The sequence below is a fragment of the Pristiophorus japonicus genome, unplaced genomic scaffold (genome assembly GCF_044704955.1).
Source record: "Pristiophorus japonicus isolate sPriJap1 unplaced genomic scaffold, sPriJap1.hap1 HAP1_SCAFFOLD_2430, whole genome shotgun sequence".
NCBI lineage: Eukaryota > Metazoa > Chordata > Chondrichthyes > Pristiophoridae > Pristiophorus > Pristiophorus japonicus.
Genome location: NW_027252156.1, coordinates 7,501 through 25,917, shown reverse-complemented (window position 1 = coordinate 25,917; position 18,417 = coordinate 7,501). Strand labels below are relative to the sequence as shown.

Genomic DNA, 18,417 nt, shown 5'->3' with positions numbered 1-18,417 from the left:
CCCCCACACACTGACCCTGGGCCGTGCCCCCCCCACACACTGACCCTGGGCCGTGCCCCCCCCCACACACTGACCCTGGGCCGTGCCCCCCCCCACACACTGACCCTGGGCCATGCCCCCCACACACTGACCCTGGGCCGTGCCCCCCCCCCACACACTGACCCTGGGCCGTGACCCCCCCACACACTGACCCTGGGCCGTGCCCCCCCCCCACACACTGACCCTGGGCCGTGCCCCCCCCCACACACTTACCCTGGCAGCTGCTACACTCACAGCTGTGAATGACTGGCAGGACCACAGGCTCCACCTCTCCACCGGCACACTGCAGGTTCAGGAAGCGTACCGGTCTGTGGGGGTCGAGACGGTAACTGCAGCATTCGCACACACTCTGCAGGTAGGGCTCCTGTAACACAAGCAGCACCAGTCAGACACACAACACAACCCGTGTGTGAACAGTCTGTACCCCACACTGAGACACGGGCCGTACTGTACCCGACACTGAGACACTGAGACACGGGGCCGTACTGTACCCCACACTGAGACACTGGGCCGTACTGTACCCGACACTGAGACACTGAGACACGGGGCCGTACTGTACCCCACACTGAGACACTGAGACACTGGGCCGTACTGTACCCCACACTGAGACACTGAGACACTGGGCCGTACTGTACCCCACACTGAGACACTGAGACACTGGGCCGTACTGTACCCCACACTGAGACACGGGGCCGTACTGTACCCGACACTGAGACACTGAGACACTGGGCCGTACTGTACCCGACACTGAGACACTGGGCCGTACTGTACCCGACACTGAGACACTGAGACACTGGGCCGTACTGTACCCGACACTGAGACACTGAGACACGGGGCCGTACTGTACCCGACACCGAGACACTGAGACACTGAGACACGGGGCCGTACTGTACCCGACACTGAGACACTGAGACACGGGGCCGTACTGTACCCCACACTGAGACACTGAGACACTGAGACACGGGGCCGTACTGTACCCGACACTGAGACACTGAGACACGGGGCCGTACTGTACCCGACACTGAGACACTGGGCCGTACTGTACCCGACACTGAGACACGGGGCCGTACTGTACCCGACACTGAGACACTGAGACACTGGGCCGTACTGTACCCGACACTGAGACACTGAGACACTGGGCCGTACTGTACCCCACACTGAGACACTGAGACACTGGGCCGTACTGTACCCGACACTGAGACACGGGGCCGTACTGTACCCGACACTGAGACACTGAGACACTGGGCCGTACTGTACCCGACACTGAGACACTGAGACACGGGGCCGTACTGTACCCGACACTGAGACACGGGGCCGTACTGTACCCGACACTGAGACACTGGGCCGTACTGTACCCGACACTGAGACACTGAGACACGGGGCCGTACTGTACCCGACACTGAGACACGGGGCCGTACTGTACCCGACACTGAGACACTGGGCCGTACTGTACCCCACACTGAGACACGGGGCCTTACTGTACCCGACACTGAGACACGGGGCCGTACTGTACCCGACACTGAGACACGGGGTCGTACTGTACCCGACACTGAGACACTGAGACACGGGGCCTTACTGTACCCGACACTGAGACACTGAGACACGGGGCCGTACTGTACCCGACACTGAGACACTGGGCCTTACTGTACCCCACACTGAGACACTGGGCCTTACTGTACCCGACACTGAGACACTGGGCCTTACTGTACCCCACACTGAGACACTGGGCCTTACTGTACCCGACACTGAGACACTGAGACACTGAGACACTGGGCCTTACTGTACCCGACACTGAGACACTGGGCCGTACTGTACCCGACACTGAGACACGGGGCCGTACTGTACCCGACACTGAGACACTGGGCCTTACTGTACCCGACACTGAGACACTGAGACACGGGGCCGTACTGTACCCGACACTGAGACACTGAGACACGGGGCCGTACTGTACCCGACACTGAGACACTGGGCCTTACTGTACCCGACACTGAGACACGGGGCCGTACTGTACCCCACACTGAGACACTGAGACACTGGGCCGTACTGTACCCGACACTGAGACACTGGGCCTTACTGTACCCGACACTGAGACACTGAGACACGGGGCCGTACTGTACCCGACACTGAGACACTGGGCCGTACTGTACCCGACACTGAGACACTGGGCCTTACTGTACCCGACACTGAGACACTGGGCCTTACTGTACCCGACACTGAGACACTGAGACACTGGGCCTTACTGTACCCGACACTGAGACACTGGGCCTTACTGTACCCGACACTGAGACACGGGGCCTTACTGTACCCGACACTGAGACACTGGGCCGTACTGTACCCGACACTGAGACACTGAGACACGGGGCCGTACTGTACCCGACACTGAGACATGGGGCCGTACTGTACCCGACACTGAGACACTGAGACACGGGGCCGTACTGTACCCGACACTGAGACACTGAGACACTGGGCCTTACTGTACCCGACACTGAGACACGGGGCCTTACTGTACCCGACACTGAGACACTGGGCCTTACTGTACCCGACACTGAGACACGGGGCCGTACTGTACCCGACACTGAGACACTGGGCCTTACTGTACCCCACACTGAGACACTGAGACACGGGGCCTTACTGTACCCCACACTGAGACACTGAGACACTGGGCCTTACTGTACCCGACACTGAGACACTGGGCCTTACTGTACCCCACACTGAGACACTGAGACACTGGGCCTTACTGTACCCGACACTGAGACACTGGGCCTTACTGTACCCGACACTGAGACACTGAGACACGGGGCCTTACTGTACCCGACACTGAGACACTGAGCCTTACTGTACCCGACACTGAGACACGGGGCCGTACTGTACCCGACACTGAGACACTGAGACACTGGGCCGTACTGTACCCGACACTGAGACACTGGGCCTTACTGTACCCCACACTGAGACACTGAGACACGGGGCCTTACTGTACCCAACACTGAGACACTGGGCCTTACTGTACCCGACACTGAGACACTGGGCCTTACTGTACCCGACACTGAGACACGGGGCCGTACTGTACCCGACACTGAGACACTGAGACTTACTGTACCCGACACAGAGACACTGGGCCTTACTGTACCCGACACTGAGACACGGGGCCTTACTGTACCCGACACTGAGACACTGAGACTTACTGTACCCGACACTGAGACACTGGGCCTTACTGTACCCGACACTGAGACACGGGGCCTTACTGTACCCGACACTGAGACACTGGGCCTTACTGTACCCGACACTGAGACACGGGGCCTTACTGTACCCGACACTGAGACACGGGGCCGTACTGTACCCGACACTGAGACACTGAGACACTGGGCCTTACTGTACCCGACACTGAGACACTGAGACACGGGGCCTTACTTACCCGACACTGAGACACTGTGACACTGGGCCTTACTGTACCCGACACTGTGACACTGAGCCTTACTGTACCCGACACTGAGACACTGGGCCGTACTGTACCCGACACTGAGACACTGAGACACGGGGCCGTACTGTACCCGACACTGAGACACTGAGACACGGGGCCGTACTGTACCCGACACTGAGACACTGAGACACTGGGCCTTACTGTACCCGACACTGAGACACTGAGCCTTACTGTACCCGACACTGAGACACTGGGCCTTACTGTACCCGACACTGAGACACGGGGCCGTACTGTACCCGACACTGAGACACTGGGCCTTACTGTACCCGACACTGAGACACGGGGCCGTACTGTACCCGACACTGAGACACGGGGCCTTACTGTACCCGACACTGAGACACGGGGCCGTACTGTACCCGACACTGAGACACGGGGCCGTACTGTACCCGACACTGAGACACTGAGACACGGGGCCTTACTGTACCCGACACTGAGACACTGAGACACGGGGCCGTACTGTACCCGACACTGAGACACTGGGCCTTACTGTACCCCACACTGAGACACTGGGCCTTACTGTACCCGACACTGAGACACTGGGCCTTACTGTACCCCACACTGAGACACTGGGCCTTACTGTACCCGACACTGAGACACTGAGACACTGAGACACTGGGCCTTACTGTACCCGACACTGAGACACTGGGCCGTACTGTACCCGACACTGAGACACGGGGCCGTACTGTACCCGACACTGAGACACTGGGCCTTACTGTACCCGACACTGAGACACTGAGACACGGGGCCGTACTGTACCCGACACTGAGACACGGGGCCGTACTGTACCCCACACTGAGACACTGAGACACGGGGCCGTACTGTACCCGACACTGAGACACTGGGCCTTACTGTACCCGACACTGAGACACGGGGCCGTACTGTACCCCACACTGAGACACTGAGACACTGGGCCGTACTGTACCCGACACTGAGACACTGGGCCTTACTGTACCCGACACTGAGACACTGAGACACGGGGCCGTACTGTACCCGACACTGAGACACTGGGCCGTACTGTACCCGACACTGAGACACTGGGCCTTACTGTACCCGACACTGAGACACTGGGCCTTACTGTACCCGACACTGAGACACTGAGACACTGGGCCTTACTGTACCCGACACTGAGACACTGGGCCTTACTGTACCCGACACTGAGACACGGGGCCTTACTGTACCCGACACTGAGACACTGGGCCGTACTGTACCCGACACTGAGACACTGAGACACGGGGCCGTACTGTACCCGACACTGAGACATGGGGCCGTACTGTACCCGACACTGAGACACTGAGACACGGGGCCGTACTGTACCCGACACTGAGACACTGAGACACTGGGCCTTACTGTACCCGACACTGAGACACGGGGCCTTACTGTACCCGACACTGAGACACTGGGCCTTACTGTACCCGACACTGAGACACGGGGCCGTACTGTACCCGACACTGAGACACTGGGCCTTACTGTACCCCACACTGAGACACTGAGACACGGGGCCTTACTGTACCCCACACTGAGACACTGAGACACTGGGCCTTACTGTACCCGACACTGAGACACTGGGCCTTACTGTACCCCACACTGAGACACTGAGACACTGGGCCTTACTGTACCCGACACTGAGACACTGGGCCTTACTGTACCCGACACTGAGACACTGAGACACGGGGCCTTACTGTACCCGACACTGAGACACTGAGCCTTACTGTACCCGACACTGAGACACGGGGCCGTACTGTACCCGACACTGAGACACTGAGACACTGGGCCGTACTGTACCCGACACTGAGACACTGGGCCTTACTGTACCCCACACTGAGACACTGAGACACGGGGCCTTACTGTACCCAACACTGAGACACTGGGCCTTACTGTACCCGACACTGAGACACTGGGCCTTACTGTACCCGACACTGAGACACGGGGCCGTACTGTACCCGACACTGAGACACTGAGACTTACTGTACCCGACACAGAGACACTGGGCCTTACTGTACCCGACACTGAGACACGGGGCCTTACTGTACCCGACACTGAGACACTGAGACTTACTGTACCCGACACTGAGACACTGGGCCTTACTGTACCCGACACTGAGACACGGGGCCTTACTGTACCCGACACTGAGACACTGGGCCTTACTGTACCCGACACTGAGACACGGGGCCTTACTGTACCCGACACTGAGACACGGGGCCGTACTGTACCCGACACTGAGACACTGAGACACTGGGCCTTACTGTACCCGACACTGAGACACTGAGACACGGGGCCTTACTTACCCGACACTGAGACACTGTGACACTGGGCCTTACTGTACCCGACACTGTGACACTGAGCCTTACTGTACCCGACACTGAGACACTGGGCCGTACTGTACCCGACACTGAGACACTGAGACACGGGGCCGTACTGTACCCGACACTGAGACACTGAGACACGGGGCCGTACTGTACCCGACACTGAGACACTGAGACACTGGGCCTTACTGTACCCGACACTGAGACACTGAGCCTTACTGTACCCGACACTGAGACACTGGGCCTTACTGTACCCGACACTGAGACACGGGGCCGTACTGTACCCGACACTGAGACACTGGGCCTTACTGTACCCGACACTGAGACACGGGGCCGTACTGTACCCGACACTGAGACACTGGGCCTTACTGTACCCCACACTGAGACACTGAGACACGGGGCCTTACTGTACCCCACACTGAGACACTGAGACACTGGGCCTTACTGTACCCGACACTGAGACACTGGGCCTTACTGTACCCCACACTGAGACACTGAGACACTGGGCCTTACTGTACCCGACACTGAGACACTGGGCCTTACTGTACCCGACACTGAGACACTGAGACACGGGGCCTTACTGTACCCGACACTGAGACACTGAGCCTTACTGTACCCGACACTGAGACACGGGGCCGTACTGTACCCGACACTGAGACACTGAGACACTGGGCCGTACTGTACCCGACACTGAGACACTGGGCCTTACTGTACCCCACACTGAGACACTGAGACACGGGGCCTTACTGTACCCAACACTGAGACACTGGGCCTTACTGTACCCGACACTGAGACACTGGGCCTTACTGTACCCGACACTGAGACACGGGGCCGTACTGTACCCGACACTGAGACACTGAGACTTACTGTACCCGACACAGAGACACTGGGCCTTACTGTACCCGACACTGAGACACGGGGCCTTACTGTACCCGACACTGAGACACTGAGACTTACTGTACCCGACACTGAGACACTGGGCCTTACTGTACCCGACACTGAGACACGGGGCCTTACTGTACCCGACACTGAGACACTGGGCCTTACTGTACCCGACACTGAGACACGGGGCCTTACTGTACCCGACACTGAGACACGGGGCCGTACTGTACCCGACACTGAGACACTGAGACACTGGGCCTTACTGTACCCGACACTGAGACACTGAGACACGGGGCCTTACTTACCCGACACTGAGACACTGTGACACTGGGCCTTACTGTACCCGACACTGTGACACTGAGCCTTACTGTACCCGACACTGAGACACTGAGACACTGGGCCTTACTGTACCCGACACTGAGACACTGTGACACTGGGCCTTACTGTACCCGACACTGTGACACTGAGCCTTACTGTACCCGACACTGAGACACTGAGACACTGGGCCTTACTGTACCCGACACTGAGACACTGAGACACTGAGACACAGGGCCGTACTGTACCCGACACTGAGACACTGGGCCTTACTGTACCCGACACTGAGACACTGGGCCTTACTGTACCCGACACTGAGACACGGGGCCGTACTGTACCCGACACTGAGACACTGAGACACGGGGCCGTACTGTACCCGACACTGAGACACTGGGCCTTACTGTACCCGACACTGAGACACTGAGACACTGAGACACTGAGACACGGGGCCGCACTGTACCCGACACTGAGACACAGGGCCGTACTGTACCCGACACTGAGACACTGGGCCTTACTGTACCCGACACTGAGACACTGGGCCTTACTGTACCCGACACTGAGACACGGGGCCGTACTGTACCCCACACTGAGACACTGAGACACGGGGCCGTACTGTACCCGACACTGAGACACTGGGCCTTACTGTACCCGACACTGAGACACTGAGACACGGGGCCGTACTGTACCCGACACTGAGACACTGGGCCTTACTGTACCCGACACTGAGACACTGGGCCTTACTGTACCCGACACTGAGACACTGAGACACGGGGCCTTACTGTACCCGACACTGAGACACTGAGACACGGGGCCTTACTGTACCCGACACTGAGACACTGGGCCGTACTGTACCCGACACTGAGACACGGGGCCTTACTGTACCCGACACTGAGACACGGGGCCTTACTGTACCCGACACTGAGACACTGAGCCTTACTGTACCCGACACTGAGACACTGAGACACGGGGCCGTACTGTACCCGACACTGAGACACTGGGCCTTACTGTACCCGACACTGAGACACAGGGCCTTACTGTACCCGACACTGAGACACTGAGAAACGGGGCCTTACTGTACCCGACACTGAGACACTGGGCCGTACTGTACCCGACACTGAGACACTGAGACACGGGGGCCTTACTGTACCCGACACTGAGACACTGAGACACGGGGCCTTACTGTACCCGACACTGAGACACTGAGACACGGGGCCTTACTGTACCCGACACTGAGACACTGGGCCTTACTGTACCCGACACTGAGACACTGAGACACGGGGCCTTACTGTACCCGACACTGAGACACTGAGACACTGAGACACTGGGCCTTACTGTACCCGACACTGAGACACTGAGCCTTACTGTACCCGACACTGAGACACTGAGACACGGGGCCTTACTGTACCCAACACTGAGACACTGAGCCTTACTGTACCCAACACTGAGACACTGAGCCTTACTGTACCCGACACTGAGACACTGAGACACGGGGCCTTACTGTACAAGACACTGAGACACGGGGCCTTACTGTATCCGACACTGAGACACTGAGACACGGGGCCTTACTGTACCCGACACTGAGACACGGGGCCTTACTGTACCCGACACTGAGACACGGGGCCTTACTGTACCCGATACTGAGACACTGAGACACGGGGACTTACTGTACCCGATACTGAGACACTGAGACACGGGGCCTTACTGTACCCGACACTGAGACACTGAGCCTTACTGTACCCGACACTGAGACACTGAGACACGGGGCCTTACTGTACCCGACACTGAGACACGGGGCCTTACTGTACCCGACACTGAGACACTGAGCCTTACTGTACCCGACACTGAGACACTGAGACACGGGGCCTTACTGTACCCGACACTGAGACACGGAGCCTTACTGTACCCGACACTGAGACACGGGGCCTTACTGTACCCGACACTGAGACACTGAGACACGGGGCCTTACTGTACCCGACACTGAGACACGGGGCCTTACTGTACCCGACACTGAGACACTGAGACACTGGGCCTTACTGTACCCGACACTGAGACACTGGGCCTTACTGTACCCGACACTGAGACACTGGGCCTTACTGTACCCGACACTGAGACACTGAGACACTGGGCCTTACTGTACCCGACACCGAGACACTGAGACACTGGGCCTTACTGTACCCGACACTGAGACACGGGGCCTTACTGTACCCGACACTGAGACACTGAGATACTGGGCCTTACTGTACCCGACACTGAGACACTGGGCCTTACTGTACCCGACACTGAGACACTGAGACACGGGGCCTTACTGTACCCGACACTGAGACACTGAGACACGGGGCCTTACTGTACCCGACACTGAGACACTGAGACACGGGGCCTTACTGTACCCGACACTGAGACACTGAGACACGGGGCCTTACTGTACCTGACACTGTGACACTGAGACACGGGGCCTTACTGTAGCCGACACTGAAACACTGAGACACTGAGCCTCACTGTACGCGACACTGAGACACTGAGACACGGGGCCTTACTGTACCCGACACTGAGACACTGAGACACGGGACCTTACTGTACCTGACACTGAGACACTGGGCCTTACTGTACCCGACACTGAGACACTGAGACACTGAGACACGGGGCCTTACTGTACCCGACACTGAGACACGGGGCATTACTGTACCCAACACTGAGACACGGGGCCTTACTGTACCCGACACTGAGACACGGGGCCTTACTGTACCCGACACTGAGACACTGAGACACGGGGCCTTACTGTACCCGACACTGAGACACGGGGCCTTACTGTACCCGACACTGAGACACTGAGACACGGGGCCTTACTGTACCCGACACTGAGACACTGAGACACTGAGCCTTACTGTACCCGACACTGAGACACTGAGACACGGGGCCTTACTGTACCCGACACTGAGACACGGGGCCTTACTGTACCCGACACTGAGACACGGGGCCTTACTGTACACGACTCTGAGACACTGGGCCTTACTGTACCCAACACTGAGACACGGGGCCTTACTGTACCCGACACTGAGACACGGGGCCTTACTGTACCCGACACTGAGACGCTGAGACACTGGGCCTTACTGTACCCGACACTGAGACACAGGGCCTTACTGTACCCGACACTGAGACACTGAGACAGGGGGCCTTTCTGTACCCGACACTGAGACACTGGGCCTTACTGTACCCGACACTGAGACACTGAGACACGGGGCCTTACTGTACCTGACACTGAGACACTGGGCCTTACTGTATCCGACACTGAGACACTGAGCCTTACTGTATCCGACACTGAGACACTGGGCCTTACTGTACCCGACACTGAGACACTGGGCCTTACTGTACCTGACACTGAGACACTGGGCCTTACTGTATCCGACACTGAGACACTGAGCCTTACTGTACCCGACACTGAGATACTGGGCCTTACTGTACCCGAAACTGAGACACTGAGCCTTACTGTACCCGACACTGAGACACTGAGACACTGGGCCTTACTGTACCCGACACTGAGACACTGAGCCTTACTTTACCCGACACTGAGACACTGAGACACGGGGCCTTACTGTTCCCGACACTGAGACACTGAGCCTTACTGTACCCGACACTGAGACACTGGGCCTTACTGTACCCGACACTGAGACACGGGGCCTTACTGTACCCGACACTGAGCCTTACTGTACCCGACACTGAGACACTGAGACACTGGGCCTTATTGTACCCGACACTGAGACACGGGGCCTTACTGTACCCGACACTGAGACACTGAGACACGGGGCCTTACTGTACCCGACACTGAGACACTGAGACACGGGGCCTTACTGTACCCGACACTGAGACACTGGGCCTTACTGTACCCGACACTGAGACACTGAGACACGGGGCCTTACTGTACCCGACACTGAGACACTGGGCCTTACTGTACCCGACACTGAAACACTGAGACACGGGGCCTTACTGTACCCGACACTGAGACACTGAGACACGGGGCCTTACTGTACCCGACACTGAGACACTGGGCTTACTGTACCCGACACTGAGACACGGGGCCTTACTGTACCCGACACTGAGACACTGAGACACGGGGCCTTACTGTACCCGACACTGAGACACTGGGACACTGGGCCTTACTGTACCCGACACTGAGAAACTGAGACACTGAGACACTGGGCCTTACTGTACCCGACACTGAGACACTGAGACACTGGGCCTTACTGTACCCGACACTGAGACACTGAGACACGGGGCCTTACTGTACCCGACACTGAGACACTGGGCCTTACTGTACCCGACACTGAGACACTGAGCCTTACTGTACCCGACACTGAGACACTGAGACACGGGGCCTTACTGTACCCGACACTGAGACACTGGGCCTTTCTGTACCCGACACTGAGACACTGAGCCTTACTGTACCCGACACTGAGACACTGAGACACGGGGCCTTACTGTACCCGACACTGAGACACTGAGCCTTACTGTACCCGACACTGAGACACTGGGCCTTACTGTACCCGACACTGAGACACTGGGCCTTACTGTACCCGACACTGTGACACTGAGACACGGGGCCTTACTGTACCCGACACTGAGACACTGAGACACTGGGCCTTACTGTACCCGACACTGAGACACTGAGCCTTACTGTACCCGACACTGAGACACTGGGCCTTACTGTACCCGAACTGAGACACTGGGCCTTACTGTACCCGACACTGTGACACTGAGACACTGGGCCTTACTGTACCCGACACTGTGACACTGAGACACGGGGCCTTACTGTACCCGACACTGAGACACTGAGACACTGGGCCTTACTGTACCCGACACTGAGACACTGGGCCTTACTGTACCCGACACTGAGACACGGGGCCTTACTGTACCCGGCACTGAGACACTGAGCCTTACTGTACCCGACACTGAGACACGGGGCCTTACTGTACCCGACACTGAGACACTGAGCCTTACTGTACCCGACACTGAGACACTGAGCCTTACTGTACCCGACACTGAGACACTGGGCCTTACTGTACGAGACACTGAGGCACGGGGCCTTACTGTACCCGACACTGAGACACGGGGCCTTACTGTACGAGACACTGAGGCACGGGGCCTTACTGTACCCGACACTGAGACACGGGGCCTTACTGTACCCGACACTGAGACACTGAGCCTTACTGTATCCGACACTGAGACACTGAGACACTGGGCCTTAGTGTACCCGACACTGAGACACGGGTCCTTACCGTACCCGACACTGAGACACTGAGACACTGGGCCTTACTGTACCCGACACAGAGACACTGGGCCTTACTGTACCCGACACTGAGACACTGGGCCTTACTGTACCCGACACTGTGACACTGAGACACGGGGCCTTACTGTACCCGACACTGAGACACTGGGCCTTACTGTACCCGACACTGAGACACGGGGCCTTACTGTACCCGACACTGAGACTCTGAGACACGCGGCCTTACTGTACCCGACACTGAGACACTGGGCCTTACTGTACCCGACACTGGGCCTTACTGTACCCGCCACTGAGACACTGAGACACGGGGCCTTACTGTACCCGACACTGAGACACTGAGACACTGGGCCTTACTGTACCTAACACTGAGACACTGAGACATGGGGCCTTACTGTACCCGACACTGAGACACTGAGACACGGGGCCTTACTGTACCCGACACTGAGACACGGGGCCTTACTGTACCTGACACTGAGACACTGAGACACTGGGCCTCACTGTACCCGACACTGAGACACTGAGACACGGGGCCTTACTGTACCCGACACTGCGACACTGGGCCTTACTGTACCCGACACTAAGACACTGGGCCTTACTGTACCCGACACTGAGACATTGAGACACGGGGCCTTACTGTACCCGACACTGAGACACTGAGACACGGGGCCTTACTGTACCCGACACTGAGACACTGAGACACTGGGCCTTACTGTACCCGACACTGAGACACTGAGACACGGGGCCTTACTGTACCCGACACTGAGACACTGGGCCTTACTGTAACCGACACTGAGACACTGGGCCTTACTGTACCCGACACTGAGACACTGGGCCTTACTGTACCTGACACTGAGACACTGGGCCTTACTGTACCCGACACTGAGACACTGAGACACGGGGCCTTACTGTACCCGACACTGAGACACTGAGACACTGGGCCTTACTGTACCCGACACTGAGACACTGGGCCTTACTGTACCCGACACTGAGACACGGGGCCTTACTGTACCCGACACAGACACTGGGCCTTACTGTACCCGACACTGAGACACTGAGACACGGAACCTTACTGTACCCGACACTGAGACACTGAGACACGGGGCCTTACTGTACCCGACACTGAGACACGGGGCCTTACTGTACCCGACACTGAGACACTGGGCCTTACTGTACCCGACACTGAGACACGGGGCCTTACTGTACCCGACACTGAGACACGGGGCCTTAACGTACCCGACACTGAGACACTGGGCCTTACTGTACCCGACACTGAGACACTGAGACACGGGGCCTTACTGTACCCGACACTGAGACACTGAGACACGGGGCCTTACTGTACCCGACACTGAGACACTGAGACACGGGGCCTTACTGTACCCGACACTGAGACACGGGGCCTTACTGTACCCGACACTGAGACATGGGGCCTTACTGTACCCGACACTGAGACACTGAGACACGGGGCCTTACTGTACCGACACTGAGACACGGGGCCTTACTGTACCCGACACTGAGACATGGGGCCTTACTGTACCCGACACTGAGACACTGAGACACGGGGCCTTACTGTACCCGACACTGAGACACTGAGACTTACTGTACCCGACACTGAGACACTGAGACACGGGGCCTTACTGTACCCGACACTGAGACACTGCCTTACTGTACGCTGATCATACTATTGATAACCTCTGGATCAATGCTACACAGGCAGCAAGGGGCTCAGAGACCTGTTACCCCAAACCTCACGTACTTTGCCAGACGAAGGGGTCTCCCACAGGTCACTTTATGATTCCCTCACTAAGGTGCCTCTGGGTTTAGATAAACCCCATAACAGGCTTCGCGGGATAATCTCCTCAGTCGTGTCCTTTCCCTGCAGTCAGTCTGTCAGAACATCTACAGACCTCATCGAAAGTACAGGGCACTGGGAATCTGACAGAGAGCACAATGCCCACAGTCCCAGTAAAAATTTGATTAATTACAAACCCTTTACACTCTAAAGCCCCAAGGGCCAGAAAGTTGTTATAAATGAGCAGTGTTTAAACTAAAACTGGTTAGAAACATAGAAACATAGAAAATAGGTGCAGGAGTAGGCCATTCGGCCCTTCGAGCCTGCACCACCATTCAATAAGATCATGGCTGATCATTCCCTCAGTCGCCCTTTCCTGCTTTCTCTCCATACCCCTTGATCCCTTTAGCCGTAAGGGCCATATCTAACTCCCTCTTGAATATATCCAATGAACTGGCATCAACAACTCTCTGCGGCAGGGAATTCCACAGGTTAATAACTCGCTGAGTGAAGAAGTTTCTCCTCATCTCAGTCCTAAATGGCTTACCCATTATCCTAAGACTGTGACCCCTGGTTCTGGACTCCCCCAACATCGGAAACATTCTTCCTGCATCTAACCTGTCCAGTCCCGTCAGAATTTTATGTTTCTATGAGATCCCCTCTCATTCTTCTCAATTCCAGTGAATAAAGGCCCAGTCAGTCCTGCCATCCCTGGAATCAGTCTGGTGAACCTTCGCTGCACTCCCTCAATAGCAAGAACGTCCTTCCTCAGATTAGGAGACCAAAAGTGAACACAATATTCCAGGTGAGGCCTCACCAAGGCCCTGTACAACTGCAGTAAGACCTCCCTGCTCCTATACTCAAATCCTCTCGCTATGAAGGCCAACATACCATTTGCCTTCTTCACCGCCTGCTGTACCTGCATGCCAACTTTCAATGACTGATGAACCATGACACCCAGGTCTCGTTGCACCTCCCCTTTTCCTAATCTGCCACCATTCAGATAATATTCTGCCTTCGTGTTTTTGCCCCCAAAGTGGATAACCTCACATTTATCCACATTATACTGCATCTGCCATGCATTTGCCCACTCACCTAACCTGTCCAAGTCACCCTGCAGCCTCTTAGCATCCCCCTCACAGCTCACACCGCCACCCAGTTTAGTGTCATCTGCAAACTTGGAGATATTACACTCAATTCCTTCATCTAAATCATTGATGTATATTGTAAATAGCTGGGGTCCCAGCACTGAGCCCTGTGGCACTCCACTAGTCACTGCCTGCCATTCTGAGAAGGACCCGTTTATCCCGACTCTCTGCTTCCTGTCTGTCAACCAGTTCTCTATCCACATCAGTACATTACCCCCAATACCATGTGCTTTAATTTTGCACACCAATCTCTTGTGTGGGACCTTGTCAAAAGTCTTTTGGAAGTCGAAATACACCACATCCACTGGTTCTCCCTTGTCCACTCTACTGGTTACATCCTCAAAAAATTCCAGAAGATTTGTCAAGCATGATTTCCCTTTCATAAATCCATGCTGACTTGGACCGATCCTGTCACTGCTTTCCAAATGCGCTGCTATTTCATCTTTAATGATTGATTCCAACATTTTCCCCACTCCTGATGTCAAGCTAACCGGTCTATAATTTTCTCTCTCCCTCCTTAAGTAGTGTCACCTGAAAATCGTCTCGACTACACGCAAAATTCGCGCTCATTCCTCATTAAAACGATTGCAGTCAGGATCCCAGTCTAAAAACCCAATCTCATTGGCGTTACACTGAAAAGCTGGACCAATTTTGCGGGGAAGGCTAAACGCAATTCATCATTGTCACAGGCTTTTTTCACAACTTAAAGGGGATGTTGACTGATGCTGCAGCCCATCGTTCTCAGCATTAGGTGGAAGAGGAGGGGGAGGGGGACGAGGGGGGGGGAGGTGAGGAATGGGGGAGGGGGGGAGGGGAGGAGGGGGAGAAGAGGAGGGGGAGAAGAGGAGGAGGAAGAGGAGGAGGAGGAGGAGGAGGGACAAGGATGAGGATCTCCTCTCTCCCTCTCCCTTCTCCTGAGGAGGTCCCACAATCCCTGGTAGTAAGGACTGGGCCCTCACACTGGCCAAGTTTTGGAGCGTGCAGTAGACCCTCAGGAAATGGGACAGCCCCCGAGGCGGGTACAGGAGGGCTGGTCCCGAGCGGGCAGCGCAGTGGGACCTTTGCTTCAGTTGGGCGATGGTCTGCTCGATGTTCCTGGTGGTATGGCTCTCATTGTATGAGAGCTGGGTGAGTGTGTTGGGGCAGCGGAGGGGAGTGGTTAACCCTAGTGTCCGAGCAGCCACCCACAAGCTGGACATGGTGGCTGGAAGAGAGCTGGACACCGGCCTGACACAGCATGAAGACATGGTGGCTGGTGCCGGAACACCAAGCATTGATGGTGACCATTCACCGTGTGGTCACACACCAACCCATTCCGTCAGTGGGAGACTGCGGTGGTGGAAGATCTGACGACTGCCCAGCAGAGTGCCGTGGGTGCAGTCACTGGCGCCCTGCACCGTGGGGAAGCCACATGTACGCTGACCCTCCTCCTCTCTGGTGATGGGGCTGAGGAGAGTGTCTGTGACCTCCCGGATACACGCTGACCCTCCTCCTCTCTGGTGATGGGGCTGAGGAGAGTGTCTGTGACCTCCTGGATACACGCTGACCCTCCTCCTCTCTGGTGATGGGGCTGAGGAGAGTCTCTGTGACCTCCTGGATACACACTGATCCTCCTCCTCTCTGGTGATGGGGCTGAGGAGAGTCTCTGTGACCTCCCGGATACACACTGATCTTCCTCCTCTCTGGTGATGGGGCTGAGGAGAGTCTCTGTGACCTCCCGGATACACACTGATCTTCCTCCTCTCTGGTGATGGGGCTGAGGAGAGTGTGACCTCCTGGATACACACTGATCTTCCTCCTCTCTGGTGATGGGGCTGAGGAGAGTCTCTGTGACCTCCCGGATACACACTGATCTTCCTCCTCTCTGGTGATGGGGCTGAGGAGAGTCTCTGTGACCTCCCGGATACACACTGATCTTCCTCCTCTCTGGTGATGGGGCTGAGGAGAGTCTCTGTGACCTCCCGGATGCAGCGATGAATGGCGAACTGCGAGATGTTAGCTATGTCTCCTGCTGCAGTCTGAAAGGATCCGCTGGCGAAGAGATTGAGGCTGACGGTGACCTTGCCTGTCACTGGGAGAGCTGTGGTCACGCTGCTCTCAGGCTGGAGGTCTGGGTGCAGGAGGAGGCAGAGTTCTGTGACCACCTCCTTGCTGAAGCGGAGCCCCCTAATACACTGCTCCTGGTTTAACTGAAGGCAGGAGAAGTGCTGTCGGAAGAGCCTCAGTGAGGCCTCGTGTTGAGGACCCTGATGGCCCCCGTCCCTCTGCACATAAGTTGCCACCTTTATCGCTGCCACCGCTCCTTCCGCCGTAAACCCTGGAGCACGAGGCCGACTGCTGGACAGTCACCGCTCCTTCCGCCGTAAACCCTGGAGCACGAGGCCGACTGCTGGACAGTCTCCGCTCCTTCCGACGTAAACCCTGGAGCACGAGGCCGACTGCTGGACAGTCACCGCTCCTTCCGCCGTAAACCCTGGAGCACGAGGCCGACTGCTGGACAGTCACCGCTCCTTCCACCGTAAACCCTGGAGCACGAGGCCGACTGCTGGACAGTCGCCGCTCCTTCCGCCGTAAACCCTGGAGCACGAGGCCGACTGCTGGACAGTCTCCGCTCCTTCCGCCGTAAACCCTGGAGCACGAGGCCGACTGCTGGACAGTCTCCGCTCCTTCCGCCGTAAACCCTGGAGCACGAGGCCGACTGCTGGACAGTCGCCGCTCCTTCCGCCGTAAACCCTGGAGCACGAGGCCGACTGCTGGACAGTCGCCGCTCCTTCCGCCGTAAACTCTGGAGCACGAGGCCGACTGCTGGACAGTCGCCGCTCCTTCCGCCGTAAACCCTGGAGCACGAGGCCGACTGCTGGACAGTCGCCGCTCCTTCCGCCGTAAACCCTGGAGCACGAGGCCGACTGCTGGACAGTCACCGTGACTTCCACCGTAAACCCTGGAGCACGAGGCCGACTGCTGGACAGTCGCCGCTCCTTCCACCGTAAACCCTGGAGCACGAGGCCGACTGCTGGACAGTCGCCGCTCCTTCCGCCGTAAACCCTGGAGCACGAGGCCGACTGCTGGACAGTCGCCGCACCTTCCGCCGTAAACCCTGGAGCACGAGGCCGACTGCTGGACAGTCACCGCTCCTTCCGCCGTAAACCCTGGAGCACGAGGCCGACTGCTGGACAGCCGCCGCT

The 18,417-nt window shown here is 57.0% G+C and overlaps 1 long non-coding RNA gene across 1 annotated transcript in view; it reads right to left on the bottom strand.

Moving 5' to 3' along the window:
• Positions 1–339: 339 nt before the first annotated feature.
• Positions 340–18,417, bottom strand: part of LOC139245850 (uncharacterized) — a 21,174-nt gene continuing 3,096 nt past the window's right edge. Inside the window, exon 3 of the long non-coding RNA XR_011590130.1 lies at positions 340–403. This is a non-coding gene — a long non-coding RNA (uncharacterized lncRNA). The remainder of the gene's footprint in view (positions 404–18,417) is intronic.